Source organism: Suncus etruscus, chromosome 8, assembly GCF_024139225.1.
Source record: "Suncus etruscus isolate mSunEtr1 chromosome 8, mSunEtr1.pri.cur, whole genome shotgun sequence".
NCBI lineage: Eukaryota > Metazoa > Chordata > Mammalia > Eulipotyphla > Soricidae > Suncus > Suncus etruscus.
Window position 1 is genome coordinate 42,558,035 of NC_064855.1, and position 16,708 is coordinate 42,574,742.

General features: G+C 40.7%; 1 pseudogene; it reads right to left on the reverse strand.

Annotated features, from left to right (window-relative positions):
• Nucleotides 1–16,248, reverse strand: part of LOC126015919 (60S ribosomal protein L36-like) — a 94,469-nt pseudogene extending 78,221 nt beyond the window's left edge.
• Between the last annotated feature and the right edge of the window lie 460 nt (nt 16,249–16,708).

Here is a 16,708-nt window from a genome sequence, read left to right on the forward strand (position 1 = left end):
CTGGAAACAACCAAGATGCCCTTCAACAGACGAATGGCTAAAGAAACTGTGGTACATATACACAATGGAATATTATGCAGCTGTCAGGAGAGATGAAGTCATGAAATTTTCCTATACATGGATGTACATGGAATCTATTATGCTGAGTGAAATAAGTCAGAGAAAGAGAGAAAAACGCAGAATGGTCTCACTCATCTATGGGTTTTAAGAAAAATGAAAGACACCCTTGTAATAATAATTTTCAGACACAAAAGAGAAAAGAGCTGGAAGTTCCAGCTCACCTCAGGAAGCTCACCACAAAGAGTGATGAGTTTAGTTAGAGAAATAACTACATTTTGAACTGTCCTAATATTGAGAATGTATGAGGGAAATGTAGAGCCTGTTTAGGGTACAGGCGGGGGTTGGGTGGGGAGGAGGGAGATTTGGGACTTGGGTGATGGGAATGTTGCACTGGTGATGGGTGGTGTTCCTTTTATGACTGAAACCCAAACACAATCATGTATGTAATCAAGGTGTTTAAATAAAAAAAATTATAAAAAAAAAAAAAGATACACATGACATTCTTCAAAGAAGTGGATCAGGCACTTTTGAAATTCACTTGGAACAATAAACACCCTAGAATAGCTAAAGCAATCATTGGGAAAAAGAATATGGGAGGAATTACTTTCCCCAACTTTAAACTTTACTACAAAGCAATAGTTATCAAAACAGCATGGTGTTGGAATAAGGACAGGCCCTCAGATCAGTGGAATAGGCTTGAATACTCAGAAAATGTTCCCCAGACATACAGTCACCTAATGTTTGATAAAGGAGCAAAAAATCCTAAATGGAGCAAAGAAAGCCTCTTCAACAAGTGGTGTTGGCACAACTGGCTAGCCACTAGCAAAAAATTGAACTTAGACCCCCAGCTAACATCATGTACGAAGGTTAAATCCAAATGGATGAAAGACCTCGATATCAGACCTGAAATCATAAGATATATGGAACAACACGTAGGTAAAACACTTCAGGACATTCAGACTAAAGGCATCTTCAAAGAGGAAACTGCACTCTCCAAGCAAGTGAAAGCAGAGATTAACAGATGGGAATATATTAAACTGGGAAGCTTCTGCACCTCAAAGGAAATAGTCTCCAGGATACAAGAGCCTCCCACTGAGTGGGTGAAACTATTTACCCAATCCCCATCAGACAAGGGGCTAATCTCCAAAATATACAAGGCACTGACAGAACTTTACAAGAAAAAAAGCACCTAATTCCATCAAAAAATGGGGAGAAGAAATGAACAGCCACTTTGACAAAGAGGAAATACAAATGGCCAAGAAACAAATGAAAAAATGCTCTGCATCACTACTCAGGGAGATGCAAATCAAAACAACTATGAGGTACCACCTCACACCACTGAGATTGGCACACATCACAAAGAATGAGAACAAGCAGTGTTGGCGGGGATGTGGAAAGAAAGGAACTCTTATCCACTGCTGGTGGGAATGCCGTCTAGTTCAGCCTTTATGGAAAGCAATATGGAGATTCCTCTAAAAACTGGAAATCGAGCTCCCATATGACCCAGCTATACCACTCCTAGGAATGTACCCTAGGAACACAAAAATACAATACAAAAATCCCTTTCTTACACCTATATTCATTGCAGCACTATTTACCATAGCAAGACTCTGGAAACAGCCAAGATACCCTTGAACAGATCAATGGCTAAAGAAACTGTGGAAGATGTTCGTAGAATTAAAAAAAAAAAGCATAGATCAATCTGAACAGAACACAAAGAAAGAAATCAGAAAACTCCAAACTGAAATAACATATCTGAAAAATATGGTTGCACAACTGAAAACCTCAATGGATAACCTCGCCAACAGGGTATCAGCAGCTGAGGAGAGTATCAGAGTACTGGAAGATGTGATGCAGAAAACTCAACACGACAGAAGAAATTGGAAAAGAACCTTAAAACAAATGAACAGGCAATGGAAAAAGTATCAAGGAATGTGAACAGATGAAAATAGAAGTATTTGATAAACTCAACAGAAACAACATAAGAATCATTGGAGTCCCAGAAACCCAGGAAGGAGATCTCCAGGAAGAATCAGCTGTCAAAGACATCATCAAAAAGATACTCCCAGAGTTAAAGACTACATGCAATCAAATCCTGCATGCCCGAAGAGTACCAGCTAAAAGAGATCCAAAAAAAAAAAAAAACATCCCAAGACACATCCTCGTTACAATGACAAATTCCATAGATAGAGATAGAATACTGAAAGCAGCAAGACCAAAAAGGGAAATTACATTCAAAGGAGCATCCCTAAGACTTACAGCAGACATGTCACAAGAAACTCTCAAGGCCAGAAAACAGTGGTGGGATATTGTGAAAAGACTGAATGAAATGAATGCCTCACCGAGAATACTGCATCCAGCCCAACTCACGTTCATGGCTTCATGGATAAACAACAGCTCAGAAACTTCACAGATGATAAACCAGCCTTAAAGGAAAAACTGACAGGTCTACTCTAAGACAAGAGAGACCAACAAACACAGCAAACTTATCTACAAAAATGACATTATATCCTATGACAATCATCTCCCTCAATGTCAATGGACTAAATTCACCAATTAAAAGACACAGAGCGGCAAAATGGGTCAAAAAGATAAATTCAACCTTCTGCTGCCTACAAGAAACACATCTGAATAGTCAGAACAAACATAGACTCAAAATCAAAGGCTGGAGTAAAATCATCTAAGCAAACAACACCTTGAAAAAAGCTGTGGTGTCCATATTAATATCTGATGACACCAACTTTATACTCAGAAAAGTGATAAGGGACAAAGATGGACACTATGTACTAATCAAGGGATACGTGCAACAGGAAGAAATCAGACTATTAAACATATATGCACCCAATGGGAGACCAGCAAGTTATCTAATACAATTACTGACAAATCTGAAAGAAGGAATCAATAATAACACAATAATTGTGGGAGTCCTCAACACGGCCCTATCAACACTTGATAGGTCAACCAGATTGAAACCCAACAAAAACATACTAGCCCTGAAAAGAGTTATCAAAGAAAGAGGACTAGTAGATATATACAGGACACTCCATCCCCAAAAATCTGGATACACATTCTTTTCCAATGTACATGGGTCATTCTCCAGAATAGACTACATGCTGACACATAAAACATACCTCCATAAAATCAAGAGAAATCTTGCACGCTACCTTCGCTGACCACAAGGCTCTGAAATTAGTTGTGAACTACAAAGCCACACAGAAGAAAAACTTTAACAATTGGAAATTAAACACCCTGCTACTGAACAACCAGTGGGTCTGAGATGAAATCAAAAAGGAAATCAAGGGCCCGGAGAGATAGTATAGCGGTGTTTGCCTTGCAAGCAGCCGATCCAGGACCAAAGGTGGTTGGTTCGAATCCCGGTGTCCCATATGGTCCCCTGTGCCTGCCAGGAGCTATTTCTGAGCAGACAGCCAGGAGTAACTCCTGAGCACCGCCGGGTGTGGCCCAAAAACCAAAACAAAACAAAACAAAAAGGAAATCAAAACTTTCCTGGAAACAAATGATAATGAAGACACAAACTGACAGAATATATGGGACACAGTAAAAGCAGTCTTGAGAGGAAAATTTATAGCTCTACAAGCACACATTAGGAAGGAAGAAAGGGCATACCTGAATAACTTAATGACGCAGTTCAAAAAATTAGAAAATGACCAACAAAAGGAACCAAAAATAGGGAGACAGAAGGAAATAACAAAGCTGAAAGCAGAACTCAATGCAGTGGAAAACCAAAAAACAATCCGAAAGATCAATGAAAGCAGAAGTTGGTTTTTTGAAAAAAATAAACAAGATTGATAGACCATTGGCAAAACTCACAAAGAAAGAAAGAGAGAGAAAACTGATAACCCGTATTAGAAAAGAAAAGGGGGAGATCACAACAGATATTGCAGAGATCCAAAGAAACTTTATGCTACTAAACATGAGAACCTAGAAGAAATGGAAAAATTCTTGGACACTTATAACCTTCCACATTTAAGTAAGGAGGATGTAGCATATCTAAATACTCCCATCATTACTGAGAAAATTGAAACTGTAAACAAATATCTGCTCAAAAAGAAAAGCCCAGCCCCAGATGGATAATTATTTCAAATCTTTCAAGAGGAGCTACTACCAATTCTAGCCAAGCTCTTCCATGAAATTGAAAAAAACGGGAACACTCCCAAACAGCTTTTATGAAACCAACATCACCTTGATACCTAAACCAGACAGAGACGCTGCCAAAAAAGAAAATTACAGACCAATATCTCTGATGAATGCTGATGCAAAGATCTTCAACAAAATCCTGGCAAATAGGATCCAATGCATCATCAAGAAGACCTTACACTACGACCAAGTAGTTTCATCCCAGGAATGCAAGGATGGTTTAACATCCGTAAATCTATCAACATCATACACAACATCAACAACAAGAAAAATAAAAATCACATGATCATATCAGTAGACACAGAGAAAGCATTTGATAAGGTCCAACACCCATTCTTGATCAAAACTCTCAGCAAGATGGGAATGGAAGGAACCTTTCTCAATCTAGTTGAAGCCATCTACCACAAACAAATGGCAAATATTATCCTCAATGGAGAAAAACTAAAAGCCTTTCCTCTAAATTCTGGTACAAGACAAGGCTGTCCGCTCTCAACACTCCTCTTCAACAGAGTACTGGAAGTTCTTGCTATAGCGATCAGGCAAGAAAAAGATATCAAGGGAATCCAGATAGAAAAGGAAGAAGTCAAGCTCTCATTGTTTGCAGACGACATGATACTCTACTTAGAAAACCCTAACGACTCTACCAAAAAGCTTCTAGAAACAATAGATTCATATAGCAAAGCGGCAGGCTACAAAATCAACCTACAGAAATCAATGGGCTTTTTATACACCAATGATAGGAAAGAGATGGAAGTAAGGAAGGAAATCCCATTCACAATAGTGCCACACAAACTCAAATATCTTGGAGTCAACTTGACCAAAGACTTGAAGGACCTATACAAAGAAAACTATAAAGCCCTGCTCCAAGATATAAGAGAGGACACACGGAAATGGAAGCACATACCGTGCTCATGGATTGGTAGAATTAACATAATTAGGATGGCAATACTCCCCAAAGCATTATACAGATTTAATGCGATCCCCTTAAAAATACCCATGACATTCTTCAAAGAAGTGGATCAAACACTTATGAAGTTCATCTGGAAAAATAAACACCCTCGAATAGCTAAAGCACTCCTAGGGAAAAGGAAAATGGGAGGCTTTACTTTCCCCAACTTTAAACTTTACTATAAAGCAATTTTTATCAAAACAGCATGGTATTGGAATAAAGAGAGACCCCCAGATCAGTGGAATAGGCTTGAGTTCTCCAAGACATACAATTACCTAATTTTTGAAAAAGGAGCAAGAAATCCTAAGTGGAGCAGGGAAAATCTCTTCAACAAGTGTTGCTGGCAGAACTGGTTAGTCACTTGCAAAAAAGCGAGTGTAGACCCCCAGTTAACATCATGTACGAAGGTAAAATCCAAGTGGATTAAAGACCTTGATATCAGACCTGATACCATCAGGTATATAGAACAACACGTCAGTAATACACTCCATGACATTGAGACTAAAGGCATCTTCAAGGAGGAAACTGCACTTTCCAAACAAGTGGAAGCAGAGATCAACAGATGGGAATACATTAAACTGAGAAGCTTCTGCACCTCAAAAGTAGTGCCTAGGATACAAGAGTCACCCACCGAGTGGGAGAAACTATTCACCCAACACCCTTCAGATAAGGGGCTAATATCCAAAATATACAGGGCACTGACAGAACTTCACAAGAAAAAAACATCTAATCCCATCAAAAAATGGGGAGAAGAAATGAACAGACACTTTGATAAAAAAGAAATACAAATGGCCAAAAGGCACATAAAAAAATGCTCCTCGTCACTAATCATCAGGGAGATGCAAATCAAAACAACTATGAGATACCACCTCACACCACAGAGATTGGTTTATATCACAAAGAATGAGAACAATCAGTGCTGGCGGTGATGTAGAGAGAAAGGAACTCTTATCCACTGCTGGTGGGAATGCCGTCCAGTACAGCTTCTATGGAAAGCGATATGGAGATTCCTCCAAAATCTGGAAATTGAGCTCCCATTCGACCCAGCTATTCCACTCCTAGGAATATACCCTAAGAACACAATAATACAATAAAAAAAAACCCTTCCTCACATCTATATTTATTGCAGCAGTATTCACAATAGCCATACTCTGGAAACAACCAAGATGCCCTTCAACAGACGAATGGCTAAAGACACTATGGTACATATACACAATGGAATATTATGCAGCTGTCAGGAGAGATGAAGTCATGAAATTTTCCTATACATGGATGTACATGGAATCTATCATGCTGAGTGAAATAAGTCAGAGGGAGACAGAGAGATGCAGAATAGTCTCACTCATCTATGGGTTTTAAGAAAAATAAAAGTCATTTTTGCAACAATCCTCAGAGACAATGAGAGGAGGGCTGGAACACCAGCTTACTTCATGAAGCTCATCACAAAGAGTGGTGAGTACAGCTATAGAAATAACTACACAGAGAACTACCATAATCATGTGAATGAATGAGGGTACTGGAAAGCCTGTCTGGAGTACAGGTGGGCGTGGGGTGGGATGGAGGGAGATTTGGGACATTGGTGGTGGGAATGTTGCACTGGTGAAGGGGGGTTCTTTACATGACTGAAACCTAATCACAATCATTTATGTAATCAAGAAAGAAATCAATAAAGAAAAAAATTTAAAAAAACCCAAGTCTTTAAACATTTTCTTTGTCCCTCAACACTCATCTTAACATTTAGACTTTCTTTGTCTTTTTGCAAGAAAATCTCGTTTATTTTTCTTTCCAAATGCTGCCCCTTTTCTGCAACTTTCAGTCTCATGCATGTACAGTACAAGGGAAGAAAAAGTTTTCTTTTTTGTTTTGTTTTGTTTTGTTTTTAGGCCACACCTGGCAGTGCTCAGGGGTCATTCCTGGCTGTCTGCTCAGAAATAGCTCCTGGCAGGCACGGGGGACCATACGGGACACTGGGATTCGAACCAACCACCTTTGGTCCTGGATTGGCTGCTTGCAAGGCAAACGCTGCTGTGCTATCTCTTCGGGGGAAGAAAAAGTTTTGATTGTGATTGTTGATGGCCTTGTATCATGAGATCTTCTATTTTCTCACTTTGACAGTGTGTTGATGCCAATCTTCTTTAAAGCTTTTTTCCCCTTTGACCTCCCCTACCTCCCCTTAGCTATCTGTCCTTCACACACCCTGTCCAGCTGCAGATGTTCACCCCCCACCCCCGGACTTTGTTTTGTGACCTCAATGCCGCATATTTGTCATGGGCTGTGTCAATTGTCAATTGTCAGTTGTCTGATTTCTAGATTTATGTGCAAATTCCATAACATTGTTTATCCTTCTAGCATTTTCTTCTTTCCTTCTTCCTCCACCTTTTTGCACCATCCAGCAGTACTCAATGTCTGGCCTGGATTTGAATTCAAAAGTTCACTGTGTTCAGTCATCTCTTTATGGAGATCTCAAAAGCAAAAATTGAAGAATATGTACTACCTGCCTGAAAGTTCAGAATTGCCTTCATACTCGACATCTAACTCACCATTAAGTCTGCCAAACCCATTTCATTGATGCACATTCTCCTCCCCCTCCCCACCCGAGCTCCTGTATGCTCTGTTGTTTTGTAATGTCCCACCACCATAATGTCTCCAGCTAGCTGTCTCTGTTTCTTCATACACCTCATATGAACACACACACACACACACACACACACACACAGTCTTTCTAAAATGAGAAATAAATTATTTGTTCTATCAATGCCAAAGCTTGAGTATATGAATAAAAGCACTGTTCTGGGCTCTGGAGATGTCGTGGCAGATAATTAGACAGGCTTTTCCTGCACAAAGCTTATGACTCAGGACCCTGCCACCTACCTAGCCCACTCCACCCCCACTGTGTCCTTTGTACTCACCACACCCATTAGCTTATATTTTCTTGAACACATGAATCTTCTCAATTTTTTACTTGGGCATGTGCTTTTCGACAAGGAAGTTCTTCCCTAGTTTTTTTTTTTTTGTTGTTGTTTTTGATTTTTTTTTTCTTCCAAACCCACTGGTGCTCAGAGCTTACTCTTTGCTCAGGGGTCACTCCTGACAGGGCATCGGAGTCTATTTGGGGTGCCAGGGATGGAAACTTGATCAGCTATATGCAAGAAAAGAATCTGACTGTCTCTTCAGCCTCTCATCTTTTTATTTCAATGGTAGTAAAGTACACATAACAAAATTAGCCATTTTAACCCTTTTTTCCAATTTAAATGTTTATTTTTTACTTTTGTTTTTTCATTTTTATTAGGGCAACATGATTCACAATATGGTTAATAATCCAGTTTCAGAAATATATTGTTCCAACTTCATAGCTACTGAAGTGTTTGGATTCTCCCACCAATGTTTCAAGGTCCCCTTCCACCCACTAGCCAACTCATTCTCTTATTAAAGTCAGTTCTGTCAACCTATTCTTGGGGTCTGTTGCCATTGGTCATTTGTTATCTTCTTACTGTTTTTCTTCAGCCATTTTAACATTTCCAAGAGGACCACTGCATCATGTTAAAGATATTATTATGCAATTTCTAGAACTCCGTTCATCTTGCAAACCTAAATCTGTATAACCTTCACCACCACAGTCTTTCTCGAAAGCTCTGACAACCACCATTTTGTGTCTCTATAAACTTGACTCTTCTAGGTAACTCATATCTGTAGAATTTGATAACATTTGTTCTTTTGTGATTAGCATATTTCACTTAGCATAATGTTAGTCCTGAGGGTTCATCCTGCTGTAGAAGGTGTAAGAATTTATGAGTCCATTATATGGACATACCGGTATTTGTTTTTGTTTATTCCTTCCTCTGTAGACTATTGGATTGTAACTTCTTAGTTACTGTGAATAATGTTGCTATGAAGATCCAAAACATTTTTCTTTAAATTTTGGTTTGGGGGCCACATTAGGTACTACCCAGGGCTTAGTCCTACTGTATGCTCAGAGATCACTTCTGCTTGGGGCTCAGGGCTCACTGCCATAGGTAGTGCCAAAGATTGAACTCAAATTGGACACCTACAAGGCAAACCTCCTATCCTTTGTACTATTTTTCAGGGGATATTTAAATACCTTTTCAGTACCTTGATTTCAAGTCTTTTGATTATATATATTTAGAATTGCTAGAGCATATTAGAATTTTATGTTTTAGGGGGAGTAGGGAAGTTTTCATCATGCTCAGTGTGCTCAGATCTTACTCCTGGCTCTGTGCTCAGCAGTCACTTTGGGTGGTGCTTGGAGAATCACAGCCAGTGTCAGGAATTAAATTATGGTTGACTGCATGCAAATGCCCTACCTGGTGTAGTATTTCCCCAGCCCCCCGAACTTTAAAGTTAAGCTAGTAAATCAGCAAAAGAGTGAGGCTAGGGCCCGGAGAGATAGCACAGTGGTGTTTGCCTTGCAAGCAGCCGATCCAGGACCAAAGGTGGTTGGTTCGAATCCCGGTGTCCCATATGGTCCCCTGTGCCTGCCAGGAGCTATTTCTGAGCAGACAGCCAGGAGTAACCCCTGAGCACCACTGGGTGTGACCCAAAAAAAAAAAAAACAAAAAAAAAAAAAAAAAAAAAAAAAAAAGAGTGAAGCTAAACTTGGGTGGCATTCATTCATTCAACAGTATTTCTCAAGTATTTAGGGTATGCTAGAGAATTTCTCAAGTATTTAGTGTGTGCTAACCACTACTGGTTTACCTTCAAGACACTGAAAAGCCATATCAAATTTTCAATGGAGATCCATATAAGGAAAACACTTGTAAGGAGGAAAAAACTTCAGAAAACATGGTTGAGTTGAGAACAGGTATCAGGGTGTACACAAAACGCAACTTCAGTGTATGGAAACTAAGGGAACTTCAGCAGGAGGTTTATATTACATCTCAGAAAGTAAGCAGAATCCCAATAAGATACAACCTTGCACCCAGTAGGACAGTTAGTATTGAAACCATAAAATAAGGGGCTGGGGAGATGACTTGTGTGGTATACAATAAAATAAAAAAATTAAAAATAAATACAGTTTGGAGGGGACTGTAGTGATAGTACAATAGGTCCTGCATATGATATATAATAAATATAGGGTTTGATCCCCTATACCCCATATATTCTCAGAGCTCTGCTAGGAGTTATTCCTGAGTACAGGACCAGGAGTAAAACCTAAGCACCCCCACCCACATCAAACTATTTTTGAAAAATGAAGTTGGGTGCTCTAACTAGTTGAGAGTAATCTAAACAGCACAGTAAATTGCAGAGCTGTCTGTGCCTTCTTCCAGGTGACGAGAGCATACTGAGGCACTCTAGAAAGTTCCTTGGGCACTTGAACCAAAGAAATGTCTATGCTCTAATGTATGCACTAAAGTGTGGAAGTTTTTTGAATCCTGTGTTGCTTTGTCTGGTATTAAATGTCATCTACATGAAATCAAGGGCTACCTTCTTTTTGGCATCTGACTTCTTTCACTTGGTGAATATCTTTTGATTCCTCATGTTGCTGCCTGTGCTGATGACTCATTCCTTTCATTGCCAAGTGAAATCCCACTGTGGCAGAGAGCACAATTCTACAGTCTCCTGTTGATGGGTATTTGGATTGTTTCCATTTGGGGTGTAGAGTTTGGGGTGATGCGTGTGTTTGTTAAAGTTGCTATAAACATACCTGACTACTTAAGGTAAAATCATATCTGTCATACTCCCTCTGTGGATTTATCATGTAAAATACCAACGCCTTTGTCTGGAACTTCTTGATTTAAAGTGTCAGTGCCCACTATTTCCAGTTTTTCAATGTGGTTGAAGAAATTGACACTCTCATCAGACACTGCAGTTCCAGTTTATATTCTCTACTACTAGGTATTGTCAATCATTTTGATTATAATCATGCTGGTGAATGAACATAGGCATTTAATGGATTTTTAATCTAGTTTCTTTTTGTTTTTGGTTTCTGGTTTTTGGGCCACACCCAGTGATGCTTAGGGGTTACTCCTGGCTATGTGCTTAGAAATCATTCCTGGCATAGGAGGTCATATGGGACACCGGGGATCAAACCCAGATCTGTTCTGTGTCAGCCACATGCAAGGCAAATGCCCTACTGCTGCACTATCGCTCTGGCCCCTAGTTTCATTTTTTAGTAGCAATGTTTTATTTGGGGGCCTATCCTGTGATGCTGGGCACCACTGGGGATACATCAGAGATGCCAGGGACTGAAACTGTTGCCTTATGCATGTCAGATCTGTGGTTCAGTCCTTTAAGATCTCCTCTCAGCCCAGTAATGTTTGCTTTTTGTTGGTATTTAATATTTATCTGTTGTGATAATTTCTTCTATTCATGGCTTGATGTATTTATTAAATACATTCTCAGAAGTGATTAGATCTTTGTTAAAGTTTGTGAATCTGGACTTGAAAGTCACTGAAGCTTTCAGTGCTGTATCAAAGTTCTTTTATTTTCCGGTCAGAAGCAGTAGCTGGGTTGGGGCTGGCCTGTTCCCTGACTTTGCACCATGGACAACAGATCTGCGAGTGAGCTGTGTGTAGCTTTCAGAAACTTGGTGATTTCATCCATAAAATCAGGATCATAGTAAAATATTTCTCACTAAGTTGTTATTAAAATTACATGAATGATTGTACTTTGACTAAGCCTTGGCACAACATGAATACAAATGAAATAGTAATTGTTATCAGGTCCATTTTCTCCAGACATTTATTAAAGGCAGCTTACTTTTCTAGTTTTTCTTTTTTCCCCAGCTTAATTCCAGTAATAATACTTGTAAAATTTAGATGGATAACTGGAGTCTATAATTAATTTTATTGGTCATATTTGTCTGATCTTAAGTCAATACTTAAGTATTATAGTCTGATTCATTACAATTTGATCTATTTTATAACTAGCTAGGAAGTGCATTTTATTCCGTTTATTCTTTCCCAATGTGATATATTTGCCTATTTTTCTGTATGAATTTAGAATAATTTTTGTGAGAATATTCATTTATTTTTAACCCCATTTACAATTAGCTGCAGAACAGTTTTTAATCTTTTTTTTTTTTTTTTTTTTTTTTACTTTTTGGGTCACACCCAGTGGTGCTCAGGGGATACTCCTGGCTGTCTGCTCAGAAATAGCTCCTGGCAGGCACGGGGGACCATATGGGACACTGGGATTCGAACCAACTACCTTTGGTCCTGGATCGGCTGCTTGCAAGGCAAATGCCGCTGTGCGTATCTCTCCGGGCCCACAGTTTTTAATCTTTACCATTTAAATCTTCCTAGTCTCAAACTCAATTTTCCAATATGTTCTTTAGCCTTTCCACAAAGATTAAATTTTTTGATTGATTTTTAAATTAAAACATGGGCCACTGGAGAGATAACTTAAGGGGTTGGAGCTCACATATTGCCTGCTAGGAGGAGAGATGAGGGAGACAGTGATCTTAGTAAGTAAATTGTCATGAGCCCCTTTAACTACTTAACTTTATTTATCCTGAAGTTGGACTAGAGAACAATGGAAGAAGTTTTGGGATAGAAATGGATGAGAATAGAAATAGATGTGTCAAATTCCTGTCAGGTATAGAAAAATAGATTTGACAGATAGATTTTGTTTGTATTTGTTTGTATTTCTTGTTTAGTTTTGGGCCATACCCAGTGGTGCTCAGAGATTATTCTTGTCTCAACACTCATGAATCACTCTTTGTGATACTCAGGGACCATGTGGGATGCTGGGGATTGAACGCATGTTGGCTGCATGCAAGACAAAAGCCCTACCACTGCATTATTGCTCCAGCTTCCAAACATTGGCTAATACCTCAGTTTATCTCATTGGATGTTACAGTCTCATCTTTCTCTAAGACTACCTCTCACAAGTCTGTAAGTCTTTTTATTAATTCAAATGTAGAGGCTAGTGAAATTCTCAAACAAAGGTGGCACATTGACTTTGTATCTATGGTTACCAGGTCTGCCCCTAGAACACTTGCCAACAATATAGCCACAAAATATCCTTTGCTGGGCTTTAGAATTAAAAACATCAGGCCCTAATTTCTGGGTCAAGTGTTATCTGCAGAAGCTACCTTCCACCCCTGAGTAAAATTCCAAAGTAAACCAAGCATAGAGAGCCTAATTTAAAAATAGAACAAGGACAGGCCAAAGAGATAGCACAGCTGGTAGGGCGTTTGCCTTGCAAGCAGACAACCCAGGACAGACGGTGGTTGGAATCCCGGCATCTCATATGGTCCCCTGAACCTGCCAGGAATGATTTCTGAATACAGAGCCAGAAGTAACCCGAGCGCCGCCGTAACCCGAGCGCCGCCGGGTGTCACCCAAAAACCAAAACCAAAAAAACAAAAAACAACAAACCCACAAAAACCAAGGATTTAAATACATAGTCTTCTGCAAGACATAGAATATGGCCAAAAAGCATATTAGATGTTCAACATCACTATCCAAAGCACAGTGAGATATACTTTCTGAATGAGAATGGCTACAATGACAGGAAGGCAATGGGGAGTGGGGGGAGATAGTGCATGCTTTCAGGTTCATGCATAGCATTTGTGGGACCTCAGTTCAATCCCAGGCACACATGGCCTCTCTTCCCCAGCACCATCATAAATAGCCCACCTTTAGCAACCACTGGAAAGCCCTGAGCACTACTGGGTATGACTCAGGTAGTTCTGAGCACTGCTCAAGTGACTCTGGTAATCCCCAGCACTACAGAACCTGAGCAGCACTGCATTCTTGGATCAAAGCAATGAACCATACAGCCAATATTGGCCACTAGGATTTGGTCTGGCTGGGCATGTGGATTTGGTAGGCTGGGGTAGGTTGGAGTGGCCTCTGGGCAGTAGAGGAGGCTCTGGGGACAAGTCTATGGTTGCCAGTCACAGAACAGTGCTATTGGCACTGAGGTAGGAGGTAAGTTGGGGAGAGAAGAGTGGGAAATCTCTTGGCTATGGAACATTTATTTTATTTTTTTGGTTTTTGGGTCACACCCAGCAGCGCTCAGGGGTTACTCCTGGCTCCATGCTCAGAAATCACTCCTGGCTGGCTCGGGGGACCATATTAGATGCTGGGATTCGAACCAATGACCTTCTGCATGAAAGGCAAACGCCTTACCTCCATGCTATCTCTCTGGCCCCGGCTATGGAACATATAAAAATTTAAATTTTGGGGCCACACCTGGAAGTCCTCAGAGATTACTTCTGGCTCTACATTCAGTAGTTACTCCTAGAGATTGAACCTAGATTGGTTGCAATGCAAGATGTTCAATTACTGATCCTACCCTAATCAATATTTGTACTCCACCCTAGGGTGTGATCTGATTATGGGATACTGGATTATTTCCTACTAGGTATCTCTCTCCCACCCTCCCACTCTAGGGTGGGGCCTGATTCTTGTCAATAAAAGCAGGGGGCTGAGGAAGGCAGAGGCTCATTCTTCGGTCTTCTTCCACTGAGCTGTATTCCATTTTAGGAGCAGAAAGTTTGGGTGGCTAAATTCCTTGCTTGAGTGCTGGATTTCCTGAACCTGTTCTTGTGCCTCTTCACTGTGTGGATTATTTTCTGCTTGGATGTTTGCTTTCAGGCTTGTGTCTCACCAGATCCTCATTTTGGAGCCTTAGGCTCCACTAACATAAAGTCAAGTACCTTACATGCTATTCTATTGTTCCAGTCACGATGGCATTAAAAAAAATATTTTTGAATCACCATGAGACAGTTACAAAGTTGTTCATGATTGAATTTCAGCCATGCAATGTATAAAACCCTTCACCAGTGCATATTTTCTGCCACCAATGTCCCCAATTTCTTTCCCACTCTCCCTGCTGCCCTTTCATCTGCCTGCCTCTATAGCAGACATTTTTCTTCTTTCTCTCTCCCTCTTTCCTCTTAGACACTGTAATTATTGAAGGGGTATCATGCACATCTCTTTATATCCTTTCAGCACCCAGTTCTTGTCTAGAGTGATCTGTTCTAATTATCATTGTCATAGTGGTTTTTCTTCTCTGTCCTAACTGCACTCCCCCGCTATTTGTGGCAAGCTGCCTACTATGGATTGATCCTCCTGGCCCCTCAACTCTACTGTACCAGGGTATCATTACCATACTAGCTTTTTTTTTGGGGGGGGGTCACACCCGGCAGTGCTCAGGTGTTACTTCTGGCTCTGTGCTCAGAAATTCCTGGCAGGCATGGGGATCATATGGAATGCTGGGATTCGAACCACCATCTGTCCTGGATTGGCTGCTTGCAAGGCAAACACCCTACCGCTGTGCTATTTCTCCGGCCCTAGTTATTTTCATTTTTATCGCACAAATGAATGCGGTCATTCTATGTCTATCCCTCTCTGTCTCATTTTGCTCAGCATAATACTCTCTATATCCGTCCATGTATAAGCAAATTTCACAACTTTATTTTTCCTAACAACTGTGTAGTATTCCACTGTATAGATGTACCATTATTTCTTCTTTGTTTCTGTTTTATTGTTCCACACCTAACGGCGCTCAGGGGTAACACCTAGCTTTACATTCAAGAATCACTTCTAGCAGGCTCAGGGGACCATATGAGGTGCTGGGGATGGAATCCTTGTTGGCTGCATGCAAGGCAAATGCCCTCTCTATTGTGCTATCACTCAACCCCCTATAGTTTCTTTAGATCACCCCCCCACCCCAGACTGCACATAATAAGTATTTAATTATGATTTAAGAGTCCTTTTCCCAAAAAAAAATCCAAGCCCACCACCCTCCCCCGGGGCTGCCCCAGCCTGTGGATGGGGGTGAGGGGCGGATATCAATTTTCTTGGCAGTCAACTTCCTCCTGGCCACCAGTAAGTTGCTCAGTTCTTCTCATATCCTCTTGGTCTGATGTGTGTCCCAACCAGTTTGGGGATGAATTTGAGGGCGCATTTGTCTGCTTTTCCTTGGAGACGAGCAACAACATGGTGCATCACTGGTAGGGGCAAAGCTGCAGACCTATTGGATCCTGTCCCTCACCAACTTGGTGTGTTGGTGAAGTGCCTGCTCTGGCAGCTGTGCCTCAGCTTGCTCATGTTCTTGTTCACCTTCTGGCTCTTGTTGAGGCCCATGGCCATAGGGTAGCGCAGAGCCATGGCTGCTGCTCCTTGATGACTACCAAAATGGAGCGCTGCTGCGCGAAATTCTCTTTATAGCACTTTTTAAATAGTGTATAATTTTGCAGTGGCGGCGTCCTTCATCCCTAGAGCTGCTCCTAATCTGAAAAAGATGAATGCCAGTTCCAAAGCAGGCGATGTTGGTGGAGGCAGGCTATTGCCACCACTGGCCTCAGCATGAGTCCCAAGCCCACTACTATTCTAGCTTCCAACGAGGAGTATATATTTCATCTCTAAGTGCACTGGCCTGACTAGCATGCAGAGCCACTCCAGGCACCAGTCAGAATCAGAACATGCAGGATACTTGTGTATCCTGTGGATACTTGTGTATACTTGGGAAGAATTCTCAATGGTCCTCCACCTACGACACTATAAGGGATGATGCTTTAGTGGAATATATACATTCACTCTTCTGTCATTTGCTGTGAGCACTGTTGGA